The following is a 12,531-nucleotide window of genomic DNA, read 5'->3' as shown; positions in this document are numbered from 1 at the left end:
CTCATATATATGTGTATATATGTATATATGGAGACGGGGTTTTTAATTCCGGATCTTTCCACTTGCCGGGCGGAGGCTCTTAACCACTTGAGCTATCCAGGAAACATATATATATATATATATATATATATATATATATATATATATATATATATATTTATATATATATGTAATTATATATATATATATGTAATTATATATATATATATATATATATATATATACATATCTTCGAAATGGAACGTTCTTCGGCGACGCACAAATATATAAAAACACAGACATAGATTTTTTAGAAATAGAGACACAAAGAAAGGGTAGTCACAATATGTTGTTATGGCTTTTATGTCGCATATAGTGAGTGTCCTTTCTTTGTGTCCCTATGGTTTAAAAATCTACATCTTTGCACATATATATAGTATATATATATATATATATATATATATATATATATACTACCTTGATCAAAAAGTTCCCGGAATAACCACCGTGTGGCGCTCCCATCGTTCCGATTTGAGTTCTGTTTTTTTTGTTAAATTGGTACATCTGTTGTTGATATTCCCTTTAAATCTTAGTGTCATAACTTGACATTTGCAAAAGTTACGTAGCCAAGAGTACATCTATCTCTGTGTGTGTTGGCGATTTTTTACAATTGCAGAAATGGATTTAAATTTGCAACAACGAACATGCATTAAATTTTGCGTAAAAAACGGATTTAGTGCGCACGGACGTTGGAAATGTTGGAAAAGTGTTTCGGCAACGATTCTCTAAAAATAACGGTCGTTTACCAGTGGCACGAGCGGTTCAGAAGTGGTCGTGAGTCAATCGAAGATGATGAACGCAGTGGCAGACCATCGACATCGAAAGTCGGTGAAAAAATTGATAAAGTAAAAGAAATGTTGGTCAATAACCGCAAATTAACCATCAGAGAAATAGCGGAGGACTTGAACATTGCCTATGGATCCGCCCAAAACATTGTGGTTAATGATTTGGGTTTCCGTCGTGTAGCAGCAAAGTTGGTGCCGAAAGACCTCAATTTCATGCAAAAAAGAGACCGTGTTGACGTCGCAAAAGACATGATTTGCGAGGCTGAATCCGATCCCACATTCATCAAAAGGATCATTACTGGAGACGAGACGTGGGTTTATGAGTACGACACGCTATCCAGACATCAGGCAAGTGAATGGCGTTAACCAAATGAGCCGAGACCAAAAAAACCACGTCGTTTTCAGTCAAAAAAGAAGGCAATGCTGACGGTTTTCATGGATTACAACGGTGTAGTGCATCATGAATTTTTGCCAGAAGGCCAGGCAGTAAACAAAGAGTATTATTTGGGCGTTATGAGACGTTTGCGTGAAGCAATTCGCCGAAAGAGACCAGAAATGTGGGCAGAAAACTCGTGGATTTTGCACCATGATAACGCACCGTCGCACAGTGCTATCATTATTCGTAATTTTTTGACGAAAAATGCAACAAATACCATCCAACAGCCACCGAATTCACCTGATTTGGCTCCCTGTGACTTCTTTCTGTTCAATCGAGTTAAAAAACCATTACGGGGAACGCGTTTTAGCAGCCGAGAGGAAGTAATGGAAAAATCGCAGGAAGCACTGATGGACATACCGAAAACCGAATATAAAAAATGTTTCGAGGATTGGATCAAGCGCTGGCATAAGTGTGTTGCAGTCGATGGGGATTACTTTGAAGGGGACAATATAGATTTAGATGAATAAACTTGTATTTTTAATTTTCTGAATAAATTCCGGGAAATTTTTGATCAAGGTAGTATATACACAAGGTTATATATATATATATATATATATATATATATATATATATATATATATATATATATATATATAAATATGTGGTTATATATTTTTATATACATACACAAGGTTATATATTTATATACATTCATTTTTTACAGGGTCGCACCCAAAAGTGGTCGGACTGATTTTCTCTGGCGCGAACAGAAGGGTGCAGGGGGGTCTCTCTGGCAGGGTAAGGTGGAGGGGGCTCTTAGCAACAGACCAACCCCAACCTCAGTCGCCTGCGGGCTGTCGTTGAGTGAGGACACCGTTTTTATTGAAGCAAATTTGTTGTCCGCGTCGAAAAACAAAATGAATCTGAATTTAGAGCAACGTTATTCCGTGAAGTTTTGTGCGAAACTCGGGAAGACGGCAACTGACACCCTCGATATGATCAAGCAGGCTTATGGGGACACTGCCTTAAGCCGTTCCACAGTATTTGAGTGGCACAAGTTGTTTAAAGAGGGTAGGGAGCTCGTTGAATACGACCATCGCTCTGGATGGCCGTCGACGGCAAGAACCGACACGAATGTGGACAGAGTGAGGACACTGCTGAACACAGACCGACGCTTAACCAGGGAAGAAATTGCAGATCAGTTGGGTCTGTCTGCATCCAACGTCCAACGCATTATTTCATAGGATTTGGCCAAGCGCAAGGTGTGCGCCAAGATGGTGCCGAAAATTCTGAGTGTCGACCAACAGGCAACGCGTGTGCGCATTTCCGAAGAAGTGTTAGCCAATTTGCACCGAGATTGAAATTGTTTGGACAATGTGATAACTGGTGATGAAACATGGGTTTTTCAAAATGACCCCGAAACGAAAAGACAATCCGCGGAATGGCACACTTCCGCGTCCCCACGTCCAAAAAAGGCTCGCATGAGCAAATCAAAAATCAAAACGATGTTGATTGTTGACCGTCATGGAGTGGTTCACAACGAGTTTGTCCCACCAGGGGAGATTGTGAATGCGAAATTTTACGTGCAGGTGCTCACCCGCCTCCGAGAACGCGTGAAAAGAGTCCGACCGGCCATCGCAAACTGCTGGGTGCTTCATCATGACAACGCGCCGTGCCATAGCGCGCTCGTCGTCAGACAGCTCCTGGCCAAATACGGCGTTGCCGCGTTGCCGCACCCGCCCTATTCTCCCGATCTGGCACCACCGGACTTCTTCTTCTTCCCCCTGATGAAAATACAGCTCAAGGGACGACGTTTTGACTCGATAAAGGCCGTTCAAGAGGCTTCGACGAGGGTCATCAACGGCATCCCCAAAGAAAATTTCCAGCTGGCGTACGGGGAATGGGAGCAACGTTATACTAAGGGTGTAGCAGCTCAAGGAGCATGCTTTGAAGATTATTAAGTCGATGTAAGTATATCGTCAATAAAACTCTTGTAAAAAAATCAGTCCTACCACTTTTGGGTGCGGTCCTGAATATGCCAAAAAACTGCCATGAGTAATGTTGAGTATTGTCATTTATAAAATTATGCAATGTATGACCGCTGCTATTGTTTCACCTCATTTAGATGTGATACGTTGTGTGATATATTCAGGAAGGGTGGGGCAGAATAATATCGTTGGCATTGGTGTTGAATTAACTCTGAATTCCTAATCGCGGCAAATAGGTCACAAAAACCATCCATTTCGAAGATAATACGAACTGAATTTCAAATTTAAATTGAAAAGGAAAAAAGTAATTTTTTTCATATTTTACAATTTTGGATGATTATAATGTTCTCAAAAATTATTTTTTGTTGTATATTTTCATCTTTGTCATTATGTCAACGACTATTATAAGAACCCCTAGAATAAGATTATACTGAGAGCGCATTTTGTACCTATTAGTCTGTAAGATGTAGCCAAGATGAGAAAAATCTTGATATAAGATAACGGATAGAATAAGGAGGATGTCTTAGTTTAAGTTTGCACCAATAATGAGATTAATTTTTTCGTCAAAAAGTAACACTTCTTAATCGAATTCTTTCCAGCTCCTTTTGAAGTTGACGCTCGGGCCGAGAAAACTCCTTCAACGAACTTTAACTTAAAGAAAAAGAAAGAAAATATTTAATGAAACGACTTTTTATGTTACCAGCATGTAACCATGGCGATAGCAATCGTAACATTTTGGATTGGAGAGATTTTGTGAGATCCATGCGGTTTCTTCCCTTGGAATGACAGATCGAGTGGTGAGGAGGACGATTGCCACCGCAACCACACCCTTCCAACCAACGAGGAGAGGAGAGAGAGAAAAGGGCCCACGGCCCCTATGGCAAGGGGGGAAGGGGTGGGGAAAAGGGGTTCGCGCGCCTGTTCTGGTGGAATGCCCTTTTTCTCTCTCTCTCCCCCTCCAACCCCCCTCACCCCTCCCTCCATGTCCCCCTCATCTCTGTGAGTGCGTGCGTGTGTGCCTGCGACTGCATGTCACGTGCGTCGAGCCCACGTGGGTTTCGCTCTCTAGGGGGCGTATCATTTCTTTCCAGCTCAGGGTACTCTCCCCCTTGCTTCTCCCTCTTGCCTTTCTCCCCTTCCCTTTCCCACCCCCTTGCGCACTTATGATTCTTTTCATCCCTCCATTTGCACGCGCAAGCGTAACCGGTGCAGCCCGTCCGCAGAAGCACTCGATGACTAAAGTAAAGTTTTCCCGTCATTTCCATAATTTTCCTCATCCGGTCCGAAAGAGATTTTACGCACCAGACACGTGGCAACGGCTCCAGCCGTTTCCTTCGCGAGCGCAGCTATCGTACTTACGTCTACCTACTGTGTAACCGACGGAAATTTAATTTTTCCCCCGATCCTCCATTTCGATCACATCTCTTTCAACGTCAAGCATTTGTTTCCATGGCAATGGGATCCTTAGCAAATTATGCAAGACCCGGTGATGAAAATGTCAGACGCGTTTACATACTTAGAAAAAAGGAATTTTCCTGAACCTCTAAATGAATTTTCGCAGGAGACAAAAGTCTGAAGCGATTACCTTGGTTTGTTTAACCATTGAGGCCGAATATCAGTTTGCTTCTTACTTCTCTCGTATATTTGCTCTAGAGAACCGCAAGTAAGAAGTGGCCGAGCCCACGTTTTCCAGTTTGTGACTTTGACGAGAGATTAGTGAGGCGAGAGGCGAGTCTATCCAGTATCGATGTCTCACGAACGGACACCATTAATTAATTACAAAGACGAAATAAAACTAAAATTCCCGTGTTCAGCGAAGGGAAGGACAAAACCACTTTCAGCAACCCTTTGGAAGCAGAAAAAAAACCATCCTCCCCTCGCAGCCACTCCGCCGGATACAAAAGTAACGTCTTTGAAACAAAAGAATGGCGAAAGAGAGGAAGGAAGAGGAGGTGGGGGAGGGGAGGGGGGAAGCGAGGCAAAGGCGCGTTGATAACAGAAGACGCAGCCGAGTTGCAGTTGGCGGCATTGTCGCTCGAAGCCAACAATCAACTCTCTCGTCAATCGCGATAATTAAGCGAGAACGTGGGAGTCGGGAGCATGGTAAACTGCCGGAGGGCATTCGGGAGTTAAGAGGGGAAAATATACAATAAATATGGAAAATAGGGAGGGGGGTAAGTGAAATCCCAGAGAGACACTTCCAAAGGGATTTCTACATAGGAAGGAGTAGACATTAGAGAAGTGTAAGCAAGTGATCTTTCATCGAAAGGATAAGCGGTGAACACATGAGCGTGCATGCGTGTATATATATATATATATATATATATATATATATATATATATATATATATATATATATATATATATATATACACATATAAACACTTATATAGATTTTTAAACCATAGAGACACAAAGAAAGGACACTCACAATATGTTGTTTTGACGTTTCCATGGCTCGGCTGTCGTCTTCAGGATGACGTTCTCGGGGAAGAATGGAGAGGACATGTGCGGGGGAGAGGTGGGGGAAGAGGAGGTAAGGGACCAATAGGAAAAGAACAAGGGGGTGGAGGGGATATGTAGGCAGCCATATGATACATTCAGTGGGCTTGGTTCAGCGCAGGCGTTTTAAACGACTGGGTCACCCAGATATGCACCATCTCGCGGGTTGTCACCTCTATTATACTAGCAGATTTGGGAAGGGTTGTAATCATCGAAACGGAGAAGCAGTCGTCAAAAGGTTGATTGTGGGGAGCAGTGTGAGTAGGGATGGGATAATTAAGGAAGGTGGGAGATTTGGTGGAATATCGGTGGTTATTCATGCGGAGGGAAAGTGCGGTCGTGCATTCGCCCACGTAGAAGGCAGGGCAGAAGTTACAGGAAAGGCGATATGTAATATTTTTTTTGAGGTACAGGTGGCGACCGGTTTGGAGTTGGTACTGAATGAGGGGGAAGGTCTTTGAAGATGACAACATTGGCAGCGTGGGCGTTTGCATGGGGCGGATAGGGGCGGGGGAGAGACGGGGGTGTTCGCAGCTGATTTTGTGGACTTGAAGATGTCTCGCAAGTTCGACGGGCGTTTAAACGAAACAGAGGGACAATGTGGTAATAAAAGTGATGTGGACTGAGTGTTGTTAATAATTGGGAAGAGGTCACGGATTAGATGTTTAATTTTGTGTGTTCCGGGGAAGAAAGTGGTGATAAGATTAGGCCATTTTGGGCGGTTTGGTTTGGGGAGGGGAGTGTATTGGGTTGACGGTTTGAGGATTTTACTGTTCAGTAGTTTTTCATGGTACCCACATTTTCTGAGAGAGTCATGTAGCTGGTCCAAGTATTTCTGTTGGGAGGGGGTGTTGTTGCAGAGGCGGAAGCCACGGACTGAGAGTGAGAATGGGATGGAGCGCTTTGTATGAGGTGGATGGCAGCTGTCGAAATGAAGATACTGTTGCTTATTGGTTGGTTTAATGTGGACTTGAGGTGTGAAACGTATTGTTTTGGAGGTGAATGTCGATATCTAGGAAAGTGATATTCGAGTTGGATATAGAAGACGTGAAAGGAAACCTGTGAATGGGGTGTGTGGTGTGGATCATAGGGAGAGGTAATATTCCAGGGCTTCTAAGCTAAGTGATTGAAACCCCTCCCAAATATGCTAGTTTAATAGAGGTGACAACCCGCGAGATGGCGCATATGTGGGTGACCCAGCCGTTTAAATAGCCTGGGCTGAACCAAGCCCACTGAATGCATCATATGGCTGCCTACATATCCCCTCCCACCCCCTTGTTCATTTCCTATTGGTCCCTTACCTCTCATTCCCCCACCTCTACCCCGCACATGTCCTCTCCTCTCTTCGCCGAGAACGCCATTCTGATGATGACGGTCGAGCCGTTGAAACGTCAAAACTACCAATGTGACTGTCCTTTCTTTGTGTTCCTATGTTTTGAAAATCTACATCAGTGTTTATATATATTTGTGCGTCGCCGAAGAGCATTCCATCTCGAAGATATGTATATATATATATATATATATATATATATATATATATATATATATATATATATATATATATATATATATATATATATATATATATATATAATACACAGCAACACACAATATAGAAACACAAAAAAGAAGAACACTCCCACGTTATTTCTTGATATTTCGACGGAAACAATTCGTCTTCACCTGAAGATATAGAAGTAATGTAGCATTACTTCATGTAACGTAACAACGTTACTAATATAATGTAACATTACTTCTATATTTTCTGATGAAGACGGATTGTTTCCGTCGAAATATCAAGAAATAACGTGTGAGTGTTCTTCTTTTTTGTGTTTCTATATTGTGTGTTACTTTCTATTGTACTATTCGGCATTTCCGTGTAACGTCTACGAAAGTATATATATATATATATATATATATATATATATATATATATATATATATATATATATATAATGGTTGCGGTAGTCCAGTGGGTATAGCGTTGGACTGCTGACCGGAGGGTCGCGAGTTCGATTCCTGGGCAAGGCACTCTGGGCACATGCAGCTCTACCCAAGCTAAAGTGATTTTTTGGGTACCAGGTCTTCCTGGGAAACCATAACCGGCACAGGGAAAGGAACTGGCTCCCTTACCCTGATGTGTGAATTTCACACGCCGTATAGGGCTTAGTACTGTGTGAACTCTACCATCACCTACTAAACCGACCTTCGGGTTGATTACTTTGCTTATGGTATTTATATATAAATATAAATATATATATATATATAGTATATATAGAATATAAACCTGGGATGTTTCATTTAGTTAGTTCGTGGAATATCCATCATATAGGTTTAGCGAGTGGATCCAGAGAGGGTGAAGATGGGGGAAGGCGTGTTTCGTATTGATCCAACTACTCGTAGCCCGGCAGCATCCGGGTTCGGTCCGGCGTGCCTCTCTCCCTCCCCACCCCCGCACCCCTTCCGCCCCCCTCTACTGCTGTTACTACGAGGGGCGGGCCACCCCTGCACTTCCTTTCGAAAGCCCTTCCCAACCGCACACACCCCTTTGCGAGTGGGGGTGGGGGACGGCGTCTCCCTCCCTGCCGAACCACGCGCCCCCTTTCGCTTGCTCCACGTTCGGAGAGTGAGAGTGACGTCGTCTATTGTTCTCTCTCGACGGCTCCAACTCGAGTGCTGATTGGTTGAAGGGCGACCTTGAGGGATGTCTGCTCTCGACGTGATGGGTCAAGGGAAAAGGGAATCAACTTCGCAAAGGAAATATTTCAGGGCAAATTTAAAGGCAGGAGGGTTTATGCCGGGAATTTCACGGCAGGAAATCATTATCATTTTTTGAGGGTCCATGCTGATGGACACGTGCATTGGAGTCCATGTACTCCATCTCCACTCGTTTTTTCACTTTAATTTTTTCTTCCTATTTGATCCGCCTGCGAGGCCTCACGTGGAATTTGAATTAATATTCACAAAACTTACGAACGGACAACAGGGGAGGGGCTGGTAGGTTCTGGGCTTCAGGGAAAGGCAAATTTCGCATAATTCTCATAAAACCACTCCTTTACTCATTTTTATCGAATTTTGAGCCAGAATATAAACAATTCACAAACCAAAAAATCTTTCATTCATAAAATGGCACATTATTAATCTATTATTTCGGTGTTCAATTATTGAAACTCTATTTTCCGCTGGTGGACGGTCGGAGACGTCCTTGAGGTGAAGAACGCCACGCGAAGGATAAGGCACATCGACAGCGGTAGGTAGGTGTACCTTCAAAGTCCATTAGTAACAATACATTGTAATTAATAGCAATAGTATCAGCCACCTGCCATACCCCTCCGTAGTGACCTGTAGGATATGATGATGTCCAGTCCCATAATTAATTGTAATATATCCAGGAATAAAGCGTATTTTAGATCAAAGTACAAATTCAGGGAACTCCTAGAAATACTACACTTAAGCATTGATACAGCGATGTCTATACCTCTGCCAGTCGCTGTAGGCGCTTCCTGGAAGGCGTCGACGGAGACCTAGTCACGGTCGTTTTGACGTTTTCCCGCGTTCCAAAATGGTTGCCTTTCAATCTCCTTTTTATTCGTGGGAACAAATAGAAGTCCGGTGGTGACGAGTCGGGGCGTAAGGGAGGCTGAGACCACGAGCACACGAGCAACCTCCGGCATCTTCCGACCGCACCTTGGGGCCCATCTTGGCACACACCTTTCTCATGGCTAAATCTTCTGTAAAAATGAAATGCACAATGCCTTCCGGAATATTGTCAATTGGTAACACAACTACCCACTATGGTAATAAATTCTAACAATCAAATTTATTCTTACTTACTATCGTTACGATTAAAATGTCTCCAATGATGGCAGAGTACCTGAGCACTGATAATACGGAGAATGACTCGCATGCTCAAATTACTAGACCTCCAGACGAGCGACATTTTGAATAAATGGGGTACAACAGCATTATCTGTAGCGAAGGTGCTTGGTTACAGTGTGGCGGGCATTTCAGTGATGGTGGCACGATAAAAAAAGACTACTTAGGAAGGCAATAAGAAACTATCTCAGTCATTTTTCCCAATAAATTATAATGAAGCCTAATTAGATTCTAAATCCTGGCAACAACAGGACTCGGCCCATGTGACCGAGTGACAAGCTCGGCCCATTCGCGGTCATCTTCACCCGAAGAAATTATATTGAGGTAGTGGAAGGGGAAGAGGAGTCATTTTGGACAGAGTTAAGGAAGCTAAAAAATGTCCAGTGTTGGATAATGATTTGTTGTAATATATACATATACACCCATAGATATATGTATGTATACACACACACATATATGTGTGTGTATATATATATATATATATATATATATATATATATATATATATATATATATATATATATATATAGAGGTGAGAACCTGCGAGATGGCGCATATCTGGGTGGCCCAATCATTCAAACCGCCCGGGCTGAACCAAGCCCACTGAATGCATCATATGGCTGCCTACATATCCCCCCCACCCCCTTGTTCATTTCCTATTGGTCCCTTTACCTCTCCTTCCCCCACCTCTCCCCCGCACATCCTCTCCGCTCTTCCCCGAGAACGCCATTCTGAAGACGACAGCCGTGCCTTCGAAACGTCAAATAACAAATTGTGAGTGTCCTTTCTATGTGTCTCTATATTCTACAGATCTACATCCGTGTTTATATATATATATATACATATATATATATATATATATATATATATATATATATATATATATATATATATATATAACATTTTTGAAAGTCTCACGGACGTGAATAATAATACTAGTGGACACAGACAAAAACACAGAAACACACAAAATAGTGAGTCTCTCTTTTTTGTGTGTTTATGTGTTTTTGTCTGTGTCCACTAGTGCTAAGTGTTATACATTATATATCTATATATATATATATATATATATATATATCTTTATATATGTATTACAACATATCATTATTCAACACTGGACATTTTTTAGCTTCCTTAACTCTGTCCAATATATATATACATATATATATATATATATATATATATATATATATATATATATATATATATATATATTGGGTTTAAATGATGTTTTTGTTATTATAGTCACGTCATACGAGTAGAGTAGTGGTCAGTTCCAGGATCCATAAAATGCGTACCATAAGTCGGTAGGTTTTGGCTAATAGTAATAACAATAAAAGCATTATACTCTCACATATCAATCATTAGTAAAACAATTAGTTTGTATGCAACCGTAGACAACAAACTTATTCGTACCAATTTTATGAAGAGACGTTAAAAGGCGAAGCAATGTATTCGAGCCCATGATGTTGGCGTTCAGCCATAATAGTACTATATGTTTTAAACGGCCAACTCGCCCGCAATTAATCTGATTAACTTCTCAAATGATATCGAAGGACGGGGTCCATGGGTGCACCGCTCGGTTCCTTTGGTCGCCGTTCCCCATACTCAAGGTATTGGCGACCCACTCAAGTAAAAGTCGATACTCGAGGATTACGTAAAAGGATTCGATCGTATACTCATGGGTTCTTTATAAGGTTTCACAAAGTCCAATCGATTCACGACCCATATTCCCGAATATATTTAATACGCTGGGAGATAATCCTCATTTTTAAATGATCCACAAATAATCCTTTACCTAAGTTAAGAGGATTAGTGGTAAAATTTGCATTGTGGCACATAATATACAGGAATAATGAAAGTACAAAATTTAATTTTACGAAAGAAATTTTCATGGGTTGATTTCGTAGAAGTGGGGCAAGTTCGAATATAATATTTATAAGGAGTTTATTTTCTTATTTTACTTGCTCATTTGAGAAGAGGTTGATAGTTTATACTCTTTGTGCGCGGATAACATTTATTTATCAGGAATATTTCTCAAAACTAACCGCCAAGTATGACGTACTGTGATAGTATGTAAAAAAATTATAAGTATACCTTAAAGTCAATTAGGTGGCAATTGTAAATAATTAATGTAGTTTCTGGGTACTTTCAAGTCTGGTTTGTTTGGAACAGAATTAAAATGATATTTAATTCACAAATATTTTTGGATATTGAAAATGCTTGGATACAGCATAGAAGAAAGGTATATAAAAGAGTTTTTTCAAAGTCATTATTAAAATACTAATATGTTTAATAATACGATGTCTTTTATCAGACAATGACCTGAAAAGTGTGTTCATTCATGAGGATTTGCACTTTGACCCTTAGGGGTGCCAGAACTGGACGCTTTCGAGCTGGTGCCAATTTTATTCCAGTTGTCAAATGGTCGAAGACGTCCTGAGAGATTCCCGTCCCGTCCGTCCACCCCCTCCTCGGCAATTCTCGAATTCTTTATCGTTTCAGGGGCGCCACCCCCGAACCCCTGGCAAATCGTCCATCCTCTTCTTTTGAACCCCTTCCTAATCCCCACCCTCTCAAACCACAAATGACTTTAGTCAATCCAATCGTATATACATATAAGCACAGTTTCTTCTGTGATATCAACCTAATAACGATGTCGTAATTAATACCAAAACCGGGTCGTTTCAGCCTTAATATATGTGTGAATAACCGATAACTGATAATTGTAATACCCGAATCTTCTCACCGATATCCCGTTTACTGCAGAAAAATCCACCTAGAAATATTCTCAAGAACCTCCCATCCACTTGCTACAGTTACTAGGGAAATCCATCGAATTGGAAATCTGCTACTGTTGCTAGGGAATATCGTGCACATCCGAGGCTGTTGCAGCTTCGGCGAAAACCCATCAATATCTGCAGCAGTCGCTAAGGAAACCCGTGGATATCTAAGTCAGTTA

This window comes from Hetaerina americana, unplaced genomic scaffold (assembly GCF_022747635.1).
Source record: "Hetaerina americana unplaced genomic scaffold, ioHetAmer1.1.p SCAF_62, whole genome shotgun sequence".
Taxonomy (NCBI): domain Eukaryota; kingdom Metazoa; phylum Arthropoda; class Insecta; order Odonata; family Calopterygidae; genus Hetaerina; species Hetaerina americana.
Note: the sequence above shows the minus strand (reverse complement) of the source record.